Source organism: Lactuca saligna, chromosome 2, assembly GCF_052625555.1.
Source record: "Lactuca saligna cultivar CGN05327 chromosome 2, ASM5262555v1, whole genome shotgun sequence".
NCBI lineage: Eukaryota > Viridiplantae > Streptophyta > Magnoliopsida > Asterales > Asteraceae > Lactuca > Lactuca saligna.
Window position 1 is genome coordinate 84,414,420 of NC_136418.1, and position 25,058 is coordinate 84,439,477.

The 25,058-nt window shown below is 38.9% G+C and overlaps 1 protein-coding gene across 1 annotated transcript in view; it reads left to right on the plus strand.

The window, feature by feature from the left end:
• Nucleotides 1-25,058, plus strand: part of LOC145029837 (uncharacterized) — a 61,731-nt gene that overhangs the window by 12,484 nt on the left and 24,189 nt on the right. The window lies entirely within an intron of this gene.

The following is a 25,058-nucleotide window of genomic DNA, read 5'->3' on the forward strand; positions in this document are numbered from 1 at the left end:
ATAATATAGTAACAATAATATTTCTTCTCTCTTAACAAATCATCCTGTCAAGTTGCTATGGTGAAGGCAACCCAAAAGGACCATGCATAACCGGGTCAAGTACTTACCAAATATAGTTGTAGCCTTAGACACTAATCCAGCAGTATCCCACTTGGATAATTCTAGTAACTATATATGCAAACACAAACTGATTAGCACTCGTAGCTCTCAAAGATGCTGTCAACTCTGATCTTATCAATCTCCTGTCCTTTAGATAAGGGATCGTACAGATCTCTGTATAGATATTATACGGACAATATTATGGAACTTATTGTCCAACACTTGGTTTCTCGATCTCAGATTCATTTGACATAGAACTTAATTGAACACATCAATTCAGTCCTGACCGGGCCCGACACATAAGTCAAATCAAATCATCGAGTGGCTGTGATATCGCTTTTATTCTCTTAGGATAAAAGTAACAGATAAACTTCAACTTATATGCATTTACTATTTACTAATCAACTATACACAAAAATACATTTTATGACATCTCGCATTTTCAATGCACAATTAATTAATAAAAAATAAACCATATATCTTGGTTTTAAGACCATATGATATTATCGTCTTGCGATCACTTGTGTCATATTCCAAAAGCTGATTCCAGCAAGCGCGGGTTTATTCCAATGCTCAAAACTTGTTCATAAGCACTCATGAATGTTGTAGCAAACCTTTTCTATGTCTAATACTCTTTTAGACAATCTACACACCAATTCATGACAATCTTCATTCATACCTACTTCCAACATATGAACGATTGTGGACCATTTGAATAATTCAATTATTCTTAATAAATTAGTTATTCAGGAAGTCAAAAAATGCAAAGTGAAACAATAGTTAAACAATTAACATAAGACAGTAACTTTACTTATAAATAATACTATTTTATTTAATCATCAAATGTCAATTACATTTATCTATTACATGTTTCAAAACTATCTAATCTAAACTAATATCGTCTTTCAGCCCAATGCTCCTAGCGTGCTGCAAATGCTTAACCTTACTCAGTCCCTTTGTAAGCAGATCTGTTGGGTTATCCTATGACGATACCCTTTTCACTACGAGGGTCCTTCTTCTAATCGATGTCTAATAAAATGATATTTTCTATCGATATGTCGAGATCTACCATGATCCCTCGGATCCTTGGTCAAGGCAACCGCTCCTTCATTATCACAGAAAATTTCCATAGGCTCTTTTATAGCAGGTACAACTCCAAGGTCACCAATGAGGTTCTTCAACCACATCGCCTCCTTTGACGCTTCGCTTGCTGCAATGTATTCTGATTCACTCGTTGAATCAGCTACGATCTCTTGTTTGGAACTTTTCCAAGTCACTGCTCCTCCATTAAGGGTAAAGACCCAGCCTGACTGTGAACGGTAGTTTTCCCTATCGGTCTGGAAGCTGGCGTCACTATACCCTCGCACCTTTAAGTCATTACTCCGTCCAAGGACTAAGAACCATTCCTTGGTCCTCTGAAGGTACTTAAGTATATTCTTGACTGCAATCCAATGAGCTCTGCCAGGGTTCCCTTGATATCTACTAACCATGCTCAAAGAAAAGGCCACATCAGGGCGAGTACAAGTCATAGCATGCATGATTAAGCCAACTGAGGAAGCGTAGGGTATTCTGCTCATCTCAGCTATCTCAGCTTCGGTACTCGGACTTTGAGTCTTACTCAACTTGGCATTACTTTGTATTGGTAGTTCTCCCTTCTTTGAGTTTTCCATACTAAAACGTTTTAATACTTTATCTAAGTAAGTATTCTGACTAAGTCCTATTAGTCTCTTACTTCATTCCCTGTCCACATCTCGTGAGGTGTTTTGGCAGCCTTCTTTGTAGGGACTTGATTAAGGATATGGGCGGCAGTCTCTAAGGCATACCCCTAGAATGAGATAGGTAGTGAAGCATGACTCATCATAGAACGGACCATGTCTAACAAGGTTCGATTACGCCTTTCTGCCACACCATTCAATTGCGGTGTCCTAGGTGGTGTCAATTGCGAAACTATTCCGCATTCCTTGAGATAGTCGTGGAATTCAAGACTTAGGTACTCTCCTCCTCGATCGGATCGAAGCATCTTGATATTCCTGCCCAATTGATTCTCCACTTTATGTTTGAATTCTTTGAACTTTTCAAACATTTCTGACTTGTGCTTGATTAAGTAGATATACCCATATCTACTATAATCATCGGTAAAAGTCACATAGAAGTGGTTCCCATCCTTTGTGGTAGATCTAAAGGGCCCACATACATCGGTATGTATGAGGTCCAATAAACCCTCACCCCTCTCACAAGTGCCAGTGAAGGGTGACTTGGTCATCTTTCCAAGTAAACAAGATTCGCATGTGTCATATTCCCTAAGGTCGAATGACTCCAACACTCCATCCTTTTGGATTTGGGCTATTCACTTCTTATTGACATGTCCAAGACGACAATGCCACAAGGATGCTCTATCCATACTATTGGAAGAATTCATACACAACACATCATTTCCTAGGTTATCTACAACCATAACAGTTTCATAAATTCCATTACAAGGAATTGCTTTAAAATATAAAACACCATTTAGATAAGCATAAATCGAACCATTCTCATTATTAAACGAATATATAAATCCTTGTCTAAATAAACCATGAAAAGAAATGATGTTTCTTGTCATATCTGGCGAGTAGCAACAATTATTTAAATCTAAGTTCAATCCATTACTAAGCACTAAACAAAACACTCCAATATTGGTAACAGGCGACGATCTTCTGTTCCCCATGATTAGATTTATTCTTCCAAGCACCACATCCTTATTTCTTCCTAGTCCCTGCAAATCAGAAAAAATGTGGTAACCACACTGTAACGCCTAGGTTTCGGAGCTAAGCATTTTTAGATGATGTAATAGTCTAGGTCAACTATTGTAACTCTTTTTGATGTAATAAAGATGAAATATTCTAATTCTATGTGAATTATGTGTATTTGTGTGCTTATTACTTTATTATAAATACATATTTAATAAAGAATAAAAATAAGCGTCAAAATTAAAGTGTGAGATAAGCCCGATATCTCTACATAAAGTTGTAGCGGTCGAAACAAGGATTCCGAGGATATAAAGAACGCCAAAATCCGAGTTATAACGAAGAAGTTATAGCCCGTCGAAGTTTTACGGCAAAACCGACACGACACCGGGAGACATAAATAGTGAATTTACGATGAAGGGATTTTTAGCCTTAGTGATCTAAACCAAATTTTTAGTATATGTTAAACCGAGAACATCCATAAAAAGAACGCCGAAATCTAACTTCGTATGAGGAAGTTATGATTTTTCTAAGATTCGGCTTAGCAGTGCACGGCCCGAAACTCGAATTTTAGTTCGAGCAGTTTTTGGCTTACGCAACGTAAATGAGAGTTGAAGATCTTATTAATAGGAAATCAACGGTAAAAAGACAGACAAAAACAGAGTCCGTATGTAGAAGTTATGAATTTTACGCAGACGTTTAAAAGTATAATCTCATTGTACTGTTGAATTTAAGATCGGTCGAGAATTAACCGACGGAGTCAAAATGAAAGTTGTAGATCTTATTATTACCTACGCTTGGATATAAATAACGTCAAAAGCGGAGGTCGTATGCGAAAGTTACGGATTTTAGAAGTCGGAAGTGTGCTGTGCGAAAATGGGTGATGTGGCACAATCTTGGCCATTGCTTTCTCCCCAAGGCTTGCCACCAGATGGTGACATGTGGCACCAAGTTCAGCCACATTTCACCCTATAAATACCACCTCTCGCACCCTCATTTTCTTCACACATTTCCCATTCTTTCTTCTCTTTACTCTCTCTCTCTCTCTCTAGAACCTCTCTCTAGCCCCGAAATCCCCCGAAAAGCCTAGGGAACCTCCCTAGCACGAGGTGGAAGTCCCGGAGTGCTCGACGGCTCCGAGAAGAAGAGCTTTTCGACTCGGAAATGCTGCTCCAAGCAAATCCTGGTTTTCTATAAAACCCGTTGTAAGTGAGCTACGCCTACGCTATTTTTAATATAGCTTTTATTTAATTATAGTAACGTTATTAGGAACTTATAATAAATACTTGGGCTATTATTATGGGTTATATAAGTATTTTTTGACGCTTATATAATAATAATAATAGCTAGACTATTAATTAGTCTCGACGAATAATAAACTAAACTCTAGTGGTAATAAATCTAGGTTTCGTCGAAGAAAATTCTTTTTAAGAATCGAAGCGCTGTCTGTATTTCATATATTACGTGCTATGTGTGCATATTATCTGTATACTTGTTATCTATGCTGGATGAATGTTTTTATACAAGTTTTAAATGATTTAAACCGTATATGTATTTTATATCTACAAAAATGTTGGGGTAAAACATGGGTAGATGTAATAAGACGATGTGTGATAAAATGATGAGGGGCCTCAATGTTGTTGTTGTTAATCCAGTCATCTAGCGGGGTATAGATGACGACCACAGACTCTTCTAGACAGTCCAGTGGAACACTAGCAGGCTCGCAACCTGTAGGTGTTTGTGAACGAGGTGTTCACCGGTGTACTCCATCCCTCACATGGTTGCCTTTAGGACATTTATTGCTGAGGAACCCCCTTAGCAGTAGTGTCCGTCCCGATGATGATCCTTAGGATAGGTCCCTTATGATAGGTGTTTAGGGACGTAAAGTGAGGATAACGGGAACGGGTAATCGGGTTATTGTTGATTGATGAAATTAATAAACTTATTTATTGTGGGTTGAAAACCCTATGTGCTCACCATGCTCCCAAGCTTGATCCACTCAGTTTTATGTATTACAGGTAGTGGCGCATTAGCATAGGTGTGATGTTTTGGACGAGGGATTACGGATATAGGCCTGTAGATATGAAATAATGTAGTAAGGCTTATATTGTACTGTTTATGCTTTTGATCTGTACGAACATGACATCCCAAGTCTTTTAATGAAATACATTTCTATGGAAATGATTTTGATAAATCTTTATCATATTTTTGTTTTGGGGACAAATTCCGCAAGACTTTCATTTAAAATGTAACTCTTATTTTTTTTAAACAAAGCATAAACAAACCGGTCTTTTCTGGCCGTGATTTTGGGGATGTCACAGTTGGTATCAGAGCATTAGTTTAAGCGAACTAGGAATTTGTAGGATTTCTAGACTTAAACTTAGAATGCTAAGCGATGAATGTGAGGTGTGAGAACTAGCTTATTTTAGGAATTGTGCCTAAAATGCTTTTATGTGCTAAATGCTTTATGCATGATATGCTGTTATTTTGTTCGGATCTATGGCCTGTTGCCGACCGGATCTGGAAACCTTATGTGTTTAGGATTCTAAACGTACGCCTACAATATTAGAACTAGCATGTAAACGTTTCAGAGTGATAAGGATGATTTAAACGTCTATCCTAAATAAAGTCTAAATTCACCTTATTCGGTGTATAGATCAAGATGGCAAGGACCCGTAGCGGAAACGTGAACGCGAATGGCGGTAGGAACCAACCCCAAGTGGTTCAACAAATACCTATTGTTGAAGAAGTTGCACCTGAGCCAGTTACCATGGCTGGAGTTCAAGCAATGATTCAGGCTATGCTAGCTGAACAAAGGGAAGAAATGAGACGGATGCTCCACGAGAATAGGGACGAACCTACCATACATGTTGAACCGACGGAGCCAGTTCCTGAGCCATTTGAGGAAGGGAACTATAGTCGTCAAGTGAGTCAAATAGGGACTCAAGGTGAGCAAAGGGATGGCCCAGAAGGGAGAAACAACAAGGATGGGCGGATGTACAAAAATTTCTTGGGTGCAAAACCACCAAGTCTCTCAGGAAGCCCAAAGCCTGTTGAGATTATGGACTGGATCTCCGAGATGGAGATGGTGTTTGAGAGCTGCGACTGCAGCGAGAAGCAGAAGACTGTCTTCGCTGTGAGACAACTGAAAACTGGAGTCTTGAGCTGGTGGAAGCTATTGGAAGATACAATGCCACGAGGAGAAGCTCTGAAAATGTCATGGGATGAGTTCTTGGAACAACTGAAGGCGTAGTACTGTTCAGAGATAGACCTGATTGATCTGAACAATGAGTTCCAAAATTTGAAGAAGGGGAGAATGAGCATCGATGACTATGATGTTGTATTTACGGAAAAGATGAAGTTGTTTCCATACCTAGTGCCAACCGAACTTTCAAAAATTGAGAAATTCGCAAACGGACTGCCGGCTGACTTTGGCCCAACAGTCAAGATGGAAACCACTCTGAAATCAGTTGTTCGAGCAGCTAAGAACGTGGAGACCCAACAAAAGGAAAGAGGTCTGGAAAGGGCTGAGGTTGGTGAGAAACGAAAGTTCGATGGATCCTCGAAGTCCAACAAGAAGAGTAGATTCTCGAAGTCTGGTTCGAGAGGAGGAGGATCAGAAGCAAAGTGGTGTGACAAGTGCAAGAAGAAGCACTCTGGGAAGTGTGATGGAGGGGTCACTTGTTACAAATGCGGAAAGCCTGGGCACTATGCCAATGAATGCACCCTCAACCAGAAGGCCTGTTATGGGTGTAATGAAGAAGGGCGCATTTTGAAGGACTGCCCGAAGAAGAAGGAGGCAGGAAGACCTAACATACCACCAAAGCCGAAGGCGAGAGCCTTCCAGATGACGCTCGAGGCTACGAAGGAGGCAGCAGACGTTGCTTCAGGTACCTTTCTTGTAAATGGTTTTCCTGCAAATATACTATTTGATTCCGGAGCCAACTACTCCTTTGTGTCGCATAAATTTAGTGGGAAATTAGCATTGCTTGTAGAAAAACTAGATAATGCCCTGATTGTAGAAGTTGTCAGTGGCAAATTCGTACCTGTTAGTAATCATATTAGGAACATCGTCATTAACCTAAACGGAAACGAATTCCACGAAGAACTATTACCCATAGAGTTAAACGGTTTCGACATCATTTTGGGTATGGATTGGCTTAGCGCCAACGATGCTAAGATTCAATGTCGAAAGAAGATAGTAAGGGTGAACCCACCCGGAAAGGAATCATTTATGGTGTACGGGGATAAACGTAGAGTGAATTCTGGAATCATCTCCCTGATGAAAGCCAGGAAATGTTTGTCTAAGGGATGTGCATCGTACTTGGCATTTGTAATCGATGCTAAGAAAGAAAAGAAAGAGGTGTAGAATATACCGGTTGTGTGTGATTATTCGGAAGTCTTTCCCGAAGATCTTCCCGGATTACCACCTGATAGACAAGTGGAGTTTCGTATAGACTTGTTACCAGGAACAAAACCGATAACAAAGGCACCTTACCAATTAGCACCGACGGAGATGAAGGAGCTCATGACGCAACTTCAGGAGCTGTTGGACAACGGTTTCATTTGACCTAGTTCATCACATTGGGGAGCTCCGGTGTTATTCGTGAAGAAGAAGGACGGAAGCATGAGGATGTGCATAGACTACCGAGAGCTAAATAAGGCAATGGTGAAGAACAAGGATCCATTCCTGAGGATTGATGACCTATTCGATCAGCTGCAAGGTTCGAGCTACTTCTCAAAGATCGATCTTAGGTCAGGATATCATCAGCTAAAGGTGAGAAAGCAGGATATTGAGAAGACTACATTCAGAACAAGATATGGACACTACGAGTTCTTGGTTATGTCATTCGGACTAACCAATGCTCCCGTAGCATTCATGGATTTGATGAATTGGGTTTGTAAAACATTTCTCGATAAATCTGTGATAGTGTTCATCGACGACATTCTCATCTACTCGAAAAGCCAGGAGGAGCATCGCAAGCATCTACGAGAAGTGTTGGAGGTGTTAAAGAAGGAGAAGCTTTTTGCAAAGTTCTCCAAATGCGACTTTTGGATACGATAGGTCCAGTTCTTGGGTCATGTGGTTAACCAGGAGGGAATAATGGTTGATCCAGCAAAAATCGAAGCTGTAATGAAATGGGAACGTCTAAAGAGTCCCACAGAGATTCGAAGCTTTCTAGGATTAGTCAGATATTATTAACGGTTTATCCAAGGCTTTTCTTCGATAGCTGCTCCATTAATGTCACACCCCAAAACCAGGAACGGCGGAAACGTTCTGGGGCGGAGGACGTCATGTATAATATCAACAACAATGTAAAGTAGTAAACAAGCAACAACATCATCCATTGCATTAATAATATAATTATTATACAAATGTGTTCTGTCAAATTTTGATAAACACTAAAGCATAAATCAAAATGACAGATAAGTCTTGAACAAGCTCCATCTTCCTTTCTCCTTGCATCGGTACCTGTCTATGATGACCTGAGGATACAAGTAATTTTGAAAGCGAGTATCAACTTTAAAGCTAGTGAGATCATAAGTATTTAGTGTCTTAATTTGTATGTAAGAATATGTAAGTCTATGTATTGTAAGTATTGAAAATGTATATGAACTGTAAGTGTTTGAAAAACCCTAGAATCCCTATGATTCCTACTAGTATATGAAGGTGTCTTCTACCAAGACCTAACTGTTCTGAATGTATGTTTCTTGTAAGAGTATGTATTTTCCCAAGTATCACTATCATTATCCAAAAATATAGTTTCTACATTATTGTGCGTCGTGTGAATGTTCACGAAGTGAATGTAATGGGAAAATGAAATAGTACTATGGTGTAGTGCTGTAAGAACTACTGCCGTACTAATTACCTTAAACCGGATTTATATTAAGGCATTATGTGATAAATTGCACCATACTATCGACTAGTAACAACGACATAATGAATGGTCGTAATAACGGAATGACGTTTGGCACCCGCAGACCTGCAGGTCCGGCTGTAGCTAGCAGCAAGGTGTAGGATTGTCAATCCATTATAGATCTATATGCAAACTCACGCTCTCCCTCCAAGAGAATTCTGGCTACAACTCGAGCCATGACATTTAAGTCATGCTCCGATTTAAATCACAATAATTAACGTATTCTTGTATATGTACTATAACGAACTGTTCTAGCTGTAATGTAATGAACTGTTCTAGCTGTAATGTACGTGCTCTCTACCTAGCAAGTATAGTAATGTAATAGTTCTAGTATAGTTGTATATGTTCTCTTCCTAGTATAGTTGTATATGTTCTCTTCCTAGTATAGTTGTATATGTTCTCTTCCTAGTATAGTTGTATATGTAATGTACTGTAATGTTCTAGAAAGTATTGACTCATGAATGAACTGACTCATTGTATGATATCGCGTTCTAGTAATTGTTCTAGTATCTTCCTAAACTACCTATATGGTAGTTTACTAGTAATCTATCTGGTAAGTATGGACATGGATGTATACCCTTGCTACCCAAGGGCATATGTTGAACTGGAAGGACCTTTTATGACTATATATGTACACATGATATATAACTAATATTTAAACGACTTTCGGACGAATACCCAATATCCCACCAGACCACATCTCAAGGCGCAAAAAGGAAATAGGGTGGATAGCCTTCCTAAGTATTTTAAACATTTCTTATATAACTATACATATAGAGGCATGCAATTTATAATATAAAAGCATAAACAAGTTTTGTAAGACATTTGAAACATAAATATTATTTCAAGAAAAGATCGACTTGATGTCAATCTATAAAACAATTTGAAGGCATAATTTTGATGAAGCATTTTAAGTAGAAGGAAACATTTGTTTGAAACACAGTTGTAAATAAGTTTGAAAGGTAATGTACGGAGTAAGATGTATAGTGTAATAAGGAGTTTAAAACATATAAAATGTTTATAAAAATCATTTGAAGGAAACTGTTTGGTAAAAACGGCTAATGAGTAGCCAAATCATTTGAATGCTGTATATTAATCACATGTGATTGATGTAATAAGTAATATAATCCTACTTACTAATCACATGTGATTGACATAATAAGTAGCATGATTCTACTTGTATCCCCCCCCCCCCCCATAAAACATTTAAAACGGTTTAAAACATTAGTTAAGGGGTATGAACTCACCTGCAGTAAGTGACTAGAATTGAACGGACTGCTATCGTACGGAAGGATCGGACAAGTGCTTGGTGTCAAGTGAAGACTTAGACACACACAATGATCCTAATTACATATGAAGACATATGTATATAAATAATTAGTGATTAAAACACTATTTATACAAGTAAAGCCATTTAAACGCGAAGAAAAACACCTTTGGTCAAGTGCTAGGAGGCTAAAGGGTTGCAACAAAGGAGTGTAATGCCTCTAATGGGAGTTTATGGTCTAAAGACCATATGTCTTGGAGTTTACGGCCCAGGGGAGTAAGCTCCTTACCGTAAACTCTCAATAAGCCCCTAAATGAAGTCTATCAATTGTACAACTCATGTGGTGAATTGTTTCAAGGCTAAATCAAGTCTTGGGGTGCCATATCAACTCCTTTAAGGAGTTTACGGCCATGGGACCATAATCCCTTGGAGTTTACGGCCGTAAACTCCCTTGGGAGGGTTCTTATGGTGTTTTCAAGTCTCAAACATTTCTAGGAACAAATCTGGGCTTTAGTACTTGGTTTTAGAAGAGTTTATGGCACATTTAGCACCATTTTATGGAGTTTACGGCCATAGAATCTTTTGGGCCGTAAACACCCTCACTCTTGGTGTTCTAAGTATTTTAACTAGTCCAAAACTCATCTAGGTACATGTCCAAATTGTCTCTTGGTGTAAGGAAGGATTTAGGGTGTCCTTTGACCCCTTTAAAGGAGTTTACGGCCCAAGAATTACTCTTGGCCGTACACTCTTCACACTTGTGCTTTCCTTATGTTTTCTAGGTTCTACACACTTAGGAGTACATGTCTAACATCAAGTCCAAGCCTTAGGTGTCTTAAAAACACCATTTGAGCATGTTTCAAGGGAGTTTACGGCCTAAGCTTTTCTTGGGCCGTGAACTCCTAACTTTGGATGTTTCTTGGTTGATTTCATGTACTTAAAAAACTTATATACATGTCCAAGGTAGTTACTAAGCACGGGGGACAATCTAGGCTCGGTTTCGGGAGTTTACCGCCCAAGAACACATTGGGGAGTAAATTCCTAAATCGAATGATTTAGCTATGTAATCTATGTTATGAACACAATAAAAGCTTTAGAACACTACTAAAAAGAGTTACTCACAATTTGGGATAAAAACCTGAAGATCCGTGAGAGAGAATTTGGCTTTTCTCTAATTGGAATTCAACTAATGAACCAATTTGGTTCAAAATTCTATTTATAGTCTTGAGATTTTTGGCAGAAAATATTTTTATTCCTGGAACGAACTCTAATGTCCTAGAGTAATGGAATAACAATGTTTCACAAAACCCTAGTGCAACCACTCTCCTAATATCTTCTTAAGTGTAAATCCTGAAAAACTGCCAAACTTATACTCGAAGTCTGAATTTTTCACTGTAACTGATCTACATCTATTGGCTTGATATGGTTTGTTCAGAATGGAAATTTCGGGTTGTCACAATTAACAGCTTTGACTCGTAAAGGAGCTACGTATACGTGGAGTGAGAAGCACGATGAGGCATTCGAGAAACTAAAGAAGAAGTTATGTGAAGCACTGATACTTTCTCTACCCGATGGAGTCAAAGATTTCGCGGTTTATAGTGATGCATCTGGAGTCGGGTTGGGTTGTGTTCTGACCCAAATAGAAAAGGTGATAGCATACGCATCTCGACAATTGAAAGAGCACAAAAAGAACTACCCCACTCATGATCTAGAGTTGGCAGCGGTAGTATTTGCCTTAAAGATATGGAGGCATTACCTCTACGGCACGAAGTGCAAGCTCTTCACTGATCATAAGAGTCTCCAGTATCTCTTTAATCAGAAGGAGTTGAACATGAGGCAACGACGCTGGCTAGAACTTCTCAAGGACTACGACTGTGAGATACTTTACCACCCGGGTAAAGCAAATATTGTTGTTGATGCTCTCAGTCGGAAAGTCAATCTTGAAAGGAAAAGGCCAAGAGCATTAAGAATTGAAGTCATCTCGACGATTGTGGAAAGTATCAGGAAAGCTCAAGAAGAAGCCTTAGAGAAGAATGACCGAAAGGAAGAACGTTTGGGAAAAACGTTAGTGTTCGGTACAAACAGTCGAGGACTGAAGGTATTCCAAGATCGAAATTAGGTACCTAAAACGGGAGGAATAAGAGATCTTCTGATGGAAGAAGCACATAAGACCATGTACTCAATTCATCCCGGTAGCACTAAAATGTATAGGGACCTAAAACCCTACTACTGGTGGCCAACGATGAAGCTCGATGTTGCAAAGTATGTGGTCGAGTGCGTAACATGTGCGAGGGTTAAGGCACAACATCAGAAACTGTATGGGAGTTTAGAACCTTTACCTGTACCCATGGGTAAATGGGAAGACATCACCATGGATTTTGTGACTAAACTGCCCAGAACGAAGAATGGTCACGACATGATTTGGGTAGTCGTGGATCGTTTCACCAAGAGTGCACACTTCATAGCCGCCAATGAGAAGTGGTCTATGGGTAAGCTCGCAAATGCTTACGTGAAGGAAATTGTAAGACTTCACGGTGTCCCTCTTACGATTGTGTCAGATCGTGATAGTCGTTTCATGTCGAGGTTTTGGAGGAGTCTGCAAGAGGAATTGGGTACAAAATTATGTTTGAGTACTGCTTACCATCCACAAACCGATGGTCAGAGCGAAAGAACGATTCAGACGTTGGAAGATATGCTGAGAGCATGTACCCTCAAATTCTAAGGGAATTGGGACGAGCACTTACCTCTAGTATATGAAGGTGTCTTCTACCAAGACCTAACTATTCTGATGTAGTCTTCTACCAAGACCTAACTGTTCTGAATGTATGTTTCTTGTAAGAGTATGTATTTTCCCAAGTATCACTATCATTATCCAAAAATATAGTTTCTACATTATTGTGCGTCGTGTGAATGTTCACGAAGTGAATGTAATGGGAAAATGAAATAGTACTATGGTGTAGTGCTGTAAGAACTACTGCGGTACTAATTACCTTAAACCGGATTTATATTAAGGCATTATGTGATAAATTGCACCATATTATCGACTAGTAACAACGACATAATGAATGGTCGTAATAACGGAATGTCGTTTGGCACCCGCAGACCTGCAGGTCCGGCTGTAGCTAGCAGCAAGGTGTAGGATTGTCAATCCAGTATAGATCTATATGCAAACTCACGCTCTCCCTCCAAGAGAATTCTGGCTACAACTCGATCCATGACATTTAAGTCATGCTCCTATTTAAATCGCAATAATTAACGTATTCTTGTATATGTACTGTAATGAACTGTTCTAGCTGTAATGTAATGAACTGTTCTAGCTGTAATGTACGTGCTCTCTACCTAGCAAGTACGGTAATGTAATCGTTCTAGTATAGTTGTATATGTTCTCTTCCTAGTATAGTTGTATATGTTCTCTTCCTAGTATAGTTGTATATGTTCTCTTCCTAGTATAGTTGTATATTTAATGTACTGTAATGTTCTAGAAAGTATTGACTCATGAATGAACTGACTCATTGTATGATATCGCGTTCTAGTAATTGTTCTAGTATCTTCCTAAACTACCCATATGGTAATTTACTAGTAATCTATCTGGTAAGTATGGACATGGATGTATACCCTTGCTACCCAAGGGCATATGTTGAACTAGAAGGACCTTTTATGACTATATATGTACACATGATATATAACTAATATTTAAACAACTTTCGGACGAATACCCAATATCCCACCAGACCACATCTCAAGGCGCGAAAAGGAAATAGGGTGGATAGCCTTCCTAAGTACTTTAAACACTTCTTATATAACTATACATATAGAGGCATGCAATTTATAATATAAAACCATAAACAAGTTTTGTAAGACATTTGAAACATAAATATTATTTCAAGAAAAGATCGACTTGATGTCAATCTATAAAACAATTTGAAGGCATAATTTTGATGAAGCATTTTAAGTGGAAGGAAACATTTGTTTGAAACACAGTTGTAAATAAGTTTGAAAGGTAATGTACGGAGTAAGATGTACAGTGTAATAAGGAGTTTAAAACATATAAAATGTTTATAAAAATCATTTGAAGGAAACTGTTTGGTAAAAACGACTAATGAGTAGCCAAATCATTTGAATGTTGTATATTAATCACATGTGATTGATGTAATAAGTAATATAATCCTACTTACTAATCACATGTGATTGACATAATAAGTAGCATGATTCTACTTGTATCCCCCCCCCCCCCCCCCGCCCATAAAACATTTAAAACGGTTTAGAACATTAGTTAAGGGGTATGAACTCACCTGCAGTAAGTGACTGGAATTGAACGGACTGTTATCGTACGGAAGGATCGGACAAGTGCTTGGTGTCAAGTGAAGACTTAGACACACACAATGATCCTAATTACATATGAAGACATATGTATATAAATAATTAGTGATTAAAACACTATTTATACAAGTAAAGCCATTTAAACGCGAAGAAAAACACCTTTGGTCAAGTGCTAGGAGGCTAAAGGGTTGCAACAAAGGAGTGTAATGCCTCTAATGGGAGTTTATGGTCTAAAGACCATATGTCTTGGAGTTTACGGCCCAGGGGAGTAAGCTCCTGGCCGTAAACTCTCAATAAGCCCCTAAATGAAGTCTATCAATTATACAACTCATGTGGTGAATTGTTTCAAGGCTAAATCAAGTCTTAGGGTGCCATATCAACTACTTTAAGGAGTTTACGACCATGGGACTATAATCCCTTGGATTTTAAGGCCGTAAACTCCCTTGGGAGGGTTCTTATGGTGTTTTCAAGTCTCAAACATTTCTAGGAACAAATCTAGGCTTTAGTACTTGGTTTTAGAAGAGTTTATGGCACATTTAGCACCATTTTATGGAGTTTACGGCCATAGAATCTTTTGGGCCGTAAACTCCCTCACTCTTGGTGTTCTAAGTATTTTAACTAGTCCAAAACTCATCTAGGTACATGTCCAAATTATCTCTTGGTGTAAGGAAGGATTTAGGGTGTCCTTTGACCCCTTTAAAGGAGTTTACGGCCCAAGAATTACTCTTGGCCGTAAACTCTTCACACTTGTTCTTTCCTTATGTTTTCTAGGTTCTACACACTTAGGAGTACATGTATAACATCAAGTCCAAGCCTTAGGTGTCTTAAAAACACCATTTGAGCATGTTTCAAGGGAGTTTACGGCCTAAGCTTTTCTTGGGCCGTGAACTCCTAACTTTGGGTGTTTCTTGGTTGATTTCATGTACTTAAAACACTTATATACATGTCCAAGGTAGTTACTAAGTACATGGGACAATCTAGGCTCGGTTTCGAGAGTTTACCGCCCAAGAACACTTTGGGGAGTAAACTCCTAAATAGGATGATTTAGCTATGTGATCTATGTTATGAACACAATTAAAGCTTTAGAACACTACTAGAAAGAGTTACTCATAATTACGATAAAAACCCGAAGATCTGTGAGAGAGAATTTGGCTTTCCTCTAATTGGAATTCAACTAATGAACCAATTTGGTTCAGAATTCTATTTATAGTCTTGAGATTTTTTGCAGAAAATATTTTTATTCCTGGAACGAACTCTAATGTCCTAGAGTATTTAAAATGTTTCACAAAACCCTAGTGCAACCACTCTCCTAATATCTTCTTAAGTGTAAATCCTGAAAAACTGCCAAACTTATACTCAAAGTCTGAATTTTTCACTGTAACTGATCTACATCTATTGGCTTGATATGGTTTGTTCAGAATGGAAATTTCGAGTTGTCACATCATGCCCGTGTTAAAAGGAATTTCGTCCCGAAATTAGAATTTAGGCAAGGAAGTATGTACTAATGATCGAGACGTGAGGAGGAAACTTCCTAATCGATTGGTTCTAGCGCACTTAAGTTAAATCGGGCTCTTGGTTGGCATTCCAACGAACCTTCACTAACTGGCGACGATGTTGCTTCGTTCGCTTGACCTCTCGGTCGAGGGTCACAACGGCTCTAATACGAAGGCGAGGATCTCGACGAGTGTACTTGCAAGAGTCCTAACGGAAAGGTATGGTTTCACGATCGAGATGCGAAGAGTAGAAAGTACGTTACTGAGTCGCGGAGTGGGTCTAGTTTGTGCGAGGCACAGGACCGATTCTGATAAGAATCTCGGAGGTCCTGTCTAACTTGGATTTAGTTTTCCACGCTTTACGAAGCGTATTAAGCCATTCCCAGAGTGAGTTATCCTAAAGAACTTGGTCACTCACTTGGAATCTCAAGGGTTCCTTTTCTTGCGTAACCTCCCAGTCAAAGGCCACCCCTTGCTGGGTCAAAGTCGTACGAGTTTCTGTAGCTTGCAAGGAGTTCTGAATGAACTAAGGCGGTAGGTCAGTAAGACCTAGAATCTAGCGAAAGACTGTCGGCGTCTCTGATGTCGATAAATGCTCAACGGTTTTGACAAATTGTAAGAGTGCTCATAATTTCTCACATTACTAACAGTGTGTCTTTAGAAATTTGACTCTTCAATTTCAAAACTCGTGCTTTGAGAACATCGCTAAAAGTTCCTCTGAAGGAAATGTTTTCCCATGGGTTCCTTCTTACTACAAGGGTAGATAAGTAAGTCATTACATGGAGAAATGACGAACTGATCCAAGTAAGAAAGACGTACCCTACTCGTTTAGCTCATGAAAGCTATGGGCGTATTGGTCCTACCCGAAGGGTATCACTACGGACTCGAAGTGTCCGCATCGAGTTCAGGAGATAGTCTTCCGGACATCTTTCCCTAACACTCGAACTGGTGATATTCGGATCCTAGATCCATTCCTGGAAGTAGTTTCTTTCTTTGCGTTTGCTCAACCATTTTGTCTACGCGCGGCAAAGATAACAATTTCAAATGAAAAATCTCGATGGAGTCCTCGATAACCGAGGTACATACAATGTGTTCCGTCGATCTCTGGAAGAATATCACCGAGGTTCTCTAGGGTGAGAAACCTAGTCTTCTAATTCTATTTATGTGTAGTTCGCTAAGTTGTCCAAACTGTTGTTGTATCTCTGTGGGTGTTTAAACTATAAGGTGATCTGTTTACGGGAGTCGTACTGGGTTCTAAGTTTGTTCGCATGACGATGCGATTACTCGCAGGCTTAATCAGTTCTTCGTCCTGAAGTTCATATTGGAATTCATACTTGGTTCACAATCACCATTTCGTGTATACGAGTCATACATAATTAAGGTTGAAAAGGTAGTCGAATAACTGATTCTTCTTTAAGTTCACATCCCTTCTGGGAAAAAAGAAGTTAAAGTGGAATCATCAATTCTAAACCTGTTGAAGCTTGATTATATATCACTCTTATGTATATCCTCCTCAGTGATAGATCAATCGCATGAATCCTTGGTTTAAACTTGACGTACTGCACGAGTGGTACTTCAGGGATTTCTTCGGAAAGAAAATAACTAAGAGGTACTCCTGGCATGAGTACTTCGGTGTTCTGATGTGACGGTTTTGCTAAAATGACGTTTACTGAAAAGGAGACGTACGTAAGAAGCTGTGTTTGTGAGGATCAAATTTAATCGAGTCGTATGATAATGTCGAAATCATACCGAAACTTAAAGACATTGGATTTGAACTTAAGACGTTTACAGATAAAACACAACTGTGCAACCATGAACAGAGTTACAGTACTTTAGATTTACCACAAGACTATTGCTGCGAATAAGGTATACTACAAAAGACAAGTATACGCAGCACGAGAGTCCCTATACAGATAGGATCTCGCAAAAGGTAAGACTCTAGTTGCACTGGTTCTAGATAATTTATAAGTCTGTTATGTCACACCCCCAAACCAAGGATGGCGGAAACGTCTGGGGGTGGAGGACTTCATGTAGAGTATCACAACGATGAATATAATAGTGCTCAAAGTAAATACAACCACCATAAATATAATTGCAAAAGTTACACCAAAGTATATGTTTATATGTTTCAAAAGCAATTACATTATGATGACAAAATAAGTTGTTGACGGTTTAGCGTCCCATCCTCAAAACGATGAAGTTTTCCTGTTTCACTGATTTCCTGAAAATACAAGTAGTTTTAAAAGTGTCAACACAAAGGTTGGTGAGTTCATAAGAGCTTTGTTTGAAGTAGAAACCGCTTTTCCTTGAAAAATCGATATAGTTTGATTTCCAGAAAATCCAATATTTTCTTAGTTAAGTATGAATAGAAATAATCCTACATGATGCATTAATGAACCTTAGAGCAATCCGTAGAGTTCCTCTATAATCGTCCAACATATATAAGTTATATAAGGTTTAACTTAGATAAAGCGTTGAATATAGCGGGTCTGCCCCAGGTCCACAACCCAACGAGGAACAGGAGATGAGGCGGGCACCACCAATTCTAGGCCAATCATGACTAAATTCTTATATGACTCAAACATGTACGCTCAGCGATTATAGTTGAAGTCTAACAGTTCTAGATGCAATATAGTTTTAATAACATAATAACTTTGTATAGAGACCCGGTACTTTGTATTTGTACCCCCCGGTACTTTGTATTTGTACCCCTTTTTGTATAGAGACCCGGTACTTTGTATTTGTACCCTCCCGGTACTTTGTATTTGTACCCCTTTTTGTATAGAGACCCGGTACTTTGTATTTGTACCCTCCCGGTACTTTGTATTTGTACCCCTTTTTGTATAGAGACCCGGTACTTTGTATTTGTACCCTCCCGGTACTTTGTATTTGTACCCCTTTTTGTATAGAGACCCGGTACTTTGTATTTGTACCCTCCCGGTACTTTGTATTTGTACCCCTTTTTGTATAGAGACCCGGTACTTTGTATTTGTACCCTCCCGGTACTTTGTATTTGTACCCCTTTTTGTATAGAGTGTGTTGAGTGATGTATCATAAACTATACCTATTATAGTTTATCTAAAATGAATGTAGACCTTACTAGCAAGACCAAAGGACCCTTGGGGACCGGTGGTATACAAGCCATTGAAAGTCCATTTACGTTGTGTCGGATCGGTAAAACCCAACACTCCGTAAAAAAAATGTCTTCGGGCCTTAAGATCAGGTCATTGGGCTAGCTAGGCTCAACGAACAAGATTTTACACTTGTGGGGCCCAAAGATGGTGCATAGACGTCTGTGCACACTCGCATGTGTATGTATAACCAAACGTTACTTGTATGAATCGTAGTGTTAGTAGTTGTAGATTTTTATTGGCTCGAGACCGAGCCAATTCGTTTAACAACGACTTTTGGTATTGTAATGTATTGTATTTCGTTGAAATGTGTGCGAATAGAAATCTTTCTTGTATGAATGTACCTTTCTTGTACGAGTGCGTAGAGTGATGTATCATAGACTATACCTATTATAGTTTATCTAAAATGTATGCAATATGTATGAACCCTTTTATGGAAATGTATTAGTGTTATAAATATATTCAAACTATACTTTTTATAGTTAAATAATACGTGTTCCAAAATGAATGGATAATGTTTAATATGAATGTCTTAGTTTCAGTTCATAATGATAAACTAATCAAGGAAACACATTCAAACATTAAAACTTATGATTATACACTTTGCTCAACATAATACAAAGTGTTATGATATTTACATGCTATTGGTAAAATTTAGCAATTCTGCCCTGTTTTGGAAAAATCATAGAAAAATCATACGAAGTCGAAAACTAGATCCGTAACTTCTGAGAGTTCACAAAATATGTCTAGTTTGCTCATAATTTTTATCACAATTTATAATGACCTCTAATTTGGGTGAAAAAGTCCAAAATCACAGACTGGTCCGGATTGTTGTTTGAAATGATAGGCAGTTTTGTAAAAATCGCCATAAATTGTAGAAAAATCGTATGGAGATGTGCAAGTAGCCATTTTAAAGCTAAAAACTTGAACTATTTGCACCTTGTACAGTTTTGAAAACAAAAATGTGTAAGATGCCCAAAACAGTCCGTGAATGGAGTTGAACTTTTCTGATGAAGGCTGTTAGAAAAATCTAGTTATGTTCTTAGTGTTTTAACTTGTATTCCCCCCCTGAAAACTTGAGAAAACATGAAAATGTAGGGGTATGAACTCACCTTGAGTGATTTCAGTAGATACGTGTTGAAGAAGGAAAGTGTTCAACCCAAGAACACTTGAAGAATCACTTGAAGATTCGAAGCTCTAACACAAATATGAGAGAGTTTGTCTAAGATATCCATGATTTGAGTGGAAATAAATGAGATAATCATAAAGAGAATGGATTATGCTTACCAAATGTGGAGGAAAAACTCAAGATCAGCCCTTGAATCTCGAATTTCTAGAGAGAGAAAGTGAGAGAGGAAAGAGTTTGATCTTCTTGTGAAATGAGAGCAAAATGAGAGAAATGAGGAGAGAGGATGAATAATCAGTCCTCAAAACTCGGGAAGAGGGTTAATTGAGTGGGAAAAGACGTTGATGTGACCTAGGTAAGGTGGGGAGGCATGGCTGGTCAGAGAGTGGGTGTGGGGCGGTTGCTTGTGACTGCGGATCAATAACACTGCTTGAATGCGAAGTTGGATTTAGCTTTGCTATAAGTTTCAATCGATTTTGAAATTAAGTATTGTTCGCATTTGTATGAGTGTAGTCGATGAATCGATAAAGCAAGAACATATGAGTTTTGTGAATCGCATTTGATTGATTAGGTTAAAATGCGAAGGGATGCGAAGGGTGTAAGAATGAAGATGCGAAAGTGATTAATGCGAAGGGATGCGAAGGGTGTAAGAATGAAGATGCGAAAGTGATTAATGCGAAGGGATGCGAAGGGTGTAAGAATGAAGATGCGAAAGTGATTAATGCGAAGGGATGCGAAGGGTGTAAGAATGAAGATGCGAAAGTGATTAATGCGAAGGGATGCGAAGGGTGTAAGAATGAAGATGCGAAAGTGATTAGTGCGAAGGGATGCGAAGGGTGTAAGAATGAAGATGCGAAAGTGATTAATGCGAAGGGATGCGAAGTATTTCACAGTAGAATGCGAATTGGGGAAGAAAACAGAAGATTTCAAATATTGTCCCTGGAGTTTCGCATTTTTGGAAATAAATACTCAACTTCGCAAATGGGGTCATAAAATGATGAAATTGCAGAAGAGTTTCGCATTTTTGGAAATAAATACTCAACTTCGCAAATGGGGTCATAAAATGATGAAATTGCAGAAGAGTTTCGCATTTTTGGAAATAAATACTCAACTTCGCAAATGGGGTCATAAAATGATGAAATTGCAGAAGAGTTTCGCATTTTTGGAAATAAATACTCAACTTCGCAAATGGGGTCATAAAATGATGAAATTGCAGAAGAGTTTCGCATTTTTGGAAATATAAATGAAAATATATCTTTTGTTGTTTTAATTAAGGAAATAAATATTTTATATGAATACTCACCAGGAAAAACGCATATCATACATTCCCGATGAGTATGCATCATTGTTTTATCAGTTTGGCTCGCCACGTACTACAGTTTTTAGGTTAAAGAGATCTAGTTGTACGTACTTTTCGATTCATGTTTTCTTATTAGAGTAGTGGGTTGTTTAGTAAATACTGAACGTAAGTCCAAGTACACAAGGGTTAGTTGAGCTGAGAGGTTTGACTTGTTGACTTTATTTGACTTTGAATTGACCAGAATTTGACGGTTGTCACATCATCCCCCCGTTAAAGGGAATTTCGTCCCGAAATTTGCACTTCGAATGGGGATCTAGGAATTTAGAGGAAAGATGGGGATGACTTTTCGTAGTACGAGAATTTGATTATGGTAAGGAATAACTCGCCCGATGTCACATGATTACTACTATGCATGCTTTAATCGATGCTAGATTTAGCATATAGAGAAATTCGGGATCTAAATGTCGATGTTAGGAACACGTACTGATATTTGCGGGCGGTTCTGGAGTGGTTTCTCCTGCGGTAGTGATCCTTAGTATCCTCCCGTCTGCACCAGAGTTCTTTATGATTGGACATTCCTTTCTAAGGTGTCCAGTCTCGCCGCATTGATGACATATCTGGCTTGCACTAGCATTGGTGGTGGAAGTGAGGTGTTTAGTTAGAGTTACATGGACACGGGTGCCCTCCTCATTCATCCACTTCGAAACTTTCCTTTTATGGGGTCCGGTTTTCCCATCAACCTTGTGTGCAGGGTTTGTCCCGATGCCAGGGATTTGAGGAATCGGTCGTGCTGCTGCTGAAGGGGCAGGAGTTGCCGCTTGTTGCTGTTGTATGGCAAGTCTTTGGGATCGTTGACGCTCCTTTTGAGCTCGACGATTTCGTTTCCTCTTCTCGGTTTTACGACTTTGTATGTCCGAGACTGTTGTCCTTTGTTGGCTTCCAAGATTGATACAACAATCGAAATTTTCAATTCCCTTGTCAGTCGTGGTTGCGTCGTTAGTGTGGAGGTTTGTAAGGACAGTTGTCACAGCAACTGTTACCGCGGCTTGAAATGTTGCGGCATCGATATGAAGGTTAGGGGCTTCATTGTTCGGCTGACTATTTCCGGATGATGACATGACTCTGTAATACGAAACACAAGGAAATTGTGAGTGACTAAGGTTGGCTCTGAATTATTTTGGTTCTGACTAAAGATAAGTTATTATACATGAAAACTTAACATATACACATTATGATATAACCAAGACTGGGCGGATAGTAAAATGTGTGATTCTCCTTTAGTTTCACATCCCAACGAGGAAAAGAAACTAGGTTAGAAATCTCACATTCTATTTTCTACCAAGTCTTCGTTGTATATAACTGGGGAATGTATATGTGAGGAAATCATAACAAATAACATTCTTATTAATCCCTCTTGAAGAACTAGAATTCCTAGTAAGGGCTATCATTGAACCTAGATGTATTTCGATTGTCCACCTATAGAGTAGAAGTAAGATCAGAGAATGATCTAATGACGTTTGTCGTTTAAACCGGGTTCCATTGGTTGGTGAATAACATGATTCAACCTTTGAAAGAAATTGGGAACGATCCCGGAGTCAAATTACTCTAGTCCAACAACTTGACTAAAGTGGGCTTCAGATAGACTCATCAGGAAGTATTTGAACAAAGAGTGTCACGGAATTATCCTGACTGAGAACGTCATTGATGTCTAAGATGTAGCAAATTGGAGAAAATTGACCTTGGAGAGGGTCTTACATCACATCCGAAGCAGGAGAGTTTTGGCCGCCTCAAGGCCTAACTAAAAGTACTTACAGTACCAGATGGTTTCACATAGGATGCCACATAGGACATAGATAGGGGAAAGAAAAATTCCTTGTTAATAGGGAAAGGAAGTAAGGCATCTACTACTAGCGGCGATCATCCCTTTGGTGAACCCTCAGTTCAACTAGTTGCCACTCCATATCAGGCAGGTGCCTTTTGTATACCCTCTGGTGTACTCAGAGTTCTATAACTTCGGTTCGTGTTTCAGCCTGTGCTCGCAGTAAGGTTTCAGGGTCTCTCTTAGACAATTCACGAGTGTGCTCAAGGCGATTGGTGCGGATCGTATGTATTCTTGCATTTGCATCAACCTCTGCGATACTATGGAGAGTTGTTCTACCCAGAATCTCGTTTCGGGCAACTCTATGGACCAGGATTGGAAAAATTGTATCTGTTGAGCTTCCTTTGTTTATGTTGTAGAAGCTTCGTTCTCTATTAAACGACATGTGTTGGTCTTGTTCTTTGCTCCAGGTTTCCATGCACTCTACCCAAGGAGGCGTCGGGCCTTGAAAGCCGGTCAAGGGTTGGGATTCGGAACAAGGGTCATCGGGGTTAAGTTCTCCACTTCAGGGTCGGAGTCAGAACCATCAGCATAGCCTTCAGCTTGGTGACCATCTACAGGGGTTGGGTAATCATTCTCTGGCTCCTCTCCGAGCCATTTGGTATTGTCGTGGTTAGGGTAGTACGGGTCGTCGTGTGGATGGAAATCCAGCCATGATATCTTCGCGAGAAAGGGGAATATAAGAAATAATTAAGCAAACGTACTAATTAGCTAATTATACGATGATCTTTATCAGGTACTTCAACAAATTGTTTAGTGCATACTAATTATATGTATTCGGGACAGGATAGACCTTCGAATAAGCGACCCTAACTCTAAATCCCCAATCCAACGAGAACAGGAAGTAGAGCAAAGATCCACAGATTCTAAGTCTATGACGTCCTGGATACATAGAATTTTAATGTATCTACTAAGCAACTATTGACCTATTGATAAAGATCTATTTAGTTCTCGCAGATGTAATTTTTAATAATGCCAAAATACCCCTATGGTATTTCATTGTGGTAGTGTTGGTAAGTTTTTAGACTTGTTGCCACATCACAACCATTCTTGGGCATATGCTAATCACTCCTCGGACCAGCATAGTTGATCAGGCTATGCCACTCCCAAGACTGACCATACATCCCCAGGCTTACCTGTGATATCCAACAATCATTACTTTTGTTTTGTCCTAAAATGATGCTGACCTTAGTATGTATGCATGCATGTATACTTTCAACAAAAGTCATTTATTCTTAAAGGTATAGTGGTTTTGAAATCTTAAAATCAGAGACCTTAGTCCCAATGTATTTATAGTTTGTATATCTTATGTGGTTTGATATACTTAGTTCACTATAAACAATGCTCTGATACCAATCTGTCACACCCCCAAACCAAGGATGGCGGAAACGTCTGGGGGTGGAGGACTTCATGTAGAGTATCACAACGATGAATATAATAGTGCTCAAAGTAAATACAACCACCATAAATATAATTGCAAAAGTTACACCAAAGTATATGTTTATATGTTTCAAAAGCAATTACATTATGATGACAAAATAAGTTGTTGACGGTTTAGCGTCCCATCCTCAAAACGATGAAGTTTTCCTGTTTCACTGATTTCCTGAAAATACAAGTAGTTTTAAAAGTGTCAACACAAAGGTTGGTGAGTTCATAAGAGCTTTGTTTGAAGTAGAAACCGCTTTTCCTTGAAAAATCGATATAGTTTGATTTCCAGAAAATCCAATATTTTCTTAGTTAAGTATGAATAGAAATAATCCTACATGATGCATTAATGAACCTTAGAGCAATCCGTAGAGTTC